The sequence below is a fragment of the Sinocyclocheilus anshuiensis genome, unplaced genomic scaffold, assembly GCF_001515605.1.
Source record: "Sinocyclocheilus anshuiensis isolate Anshui unplaced genomic scaffold, SAMN03320099.WGS_v1.1 scaffold193, whole genome shotgun sequence".
Taxonomy (NCBI): Eukaryota; Metazoa; Chordata; class Actinopteri; order Cypriniformes; family Cyprinidae; genus Sinocyclocheilus; species Sinocyclocheilus anshuiensis.
The window spans coordinates 106,993-107,867 of NW_015536468.1; positions in this window are offsets into that span (position 1 = coordinate 106,993).

Sequence of the window (875 nt, forward strand, 5' to 3'; positions counted from 1 at the left end):
TTTTTTTTTTTCGCTTTTTTTTTTTTTTTTTTTTTGTATATGAAAGAATTTTTCTCCACAAAACATTATGATTCATACTCACTGCATGCAATTACAGAACCAGAGATTAAATTCCTAGAAACAGTTAATGATTAGTTTATGCTCTGTTTTTGTCATTTTTGTCAGCCAAAACGATTTTTGATTGGTTTATTATGTAATTTGAGATTCATAATTGGAAATCCATGTCTATTCTGACCATTTAAATTTCCAGCACAGATCCCCTGCATAAGGAGAATGCCATTATTCTGCTCTCCAAACCCAGACAATAATAGGGAAGAACATTTTTAAATGCCTGCACTAACACAATCTGATGGGACAGACCTCCTCCGCTTCTCCTGCTCTCACCTCCTCTCCAGTGCTCCGATCAGCCCTTCGTTGATGTGACAGAAATATATCCTCCACCCAGATTGATCTGACTTGGGCTTGAATCGGTGACATTTGCTGAGGCACGAAGCCCACTGGTAATGAAATAACTCCGACAGCAGTCACAGCTGGCTGGGTCCTGTGTGAGACATAGAATTGCACATTAGGAAAATAACATTATCTCTTCTCTAAGCTCTTGTAGCTGTATCCCAGCATGGCAGAATACAAGTGTTGCAATGCATGTTCTTTCATTATGTTTTACCATGTGAATTGTCTTGGAAAATATCAGATTTTCTTACATTAAACCTCAAGATGTACCTCATTTTTCACAAATGTGAAGTTCAAGCAGCTGAAATGCTGCTGTCATTAAACAAAAAGGGTGCTAAGAACTTTGTAATTTCTTACTTTTCAGTTCAACATTTAAGTCATTGCTATATTGGGGAATTATTATTATTATTATCTTCTAATATATA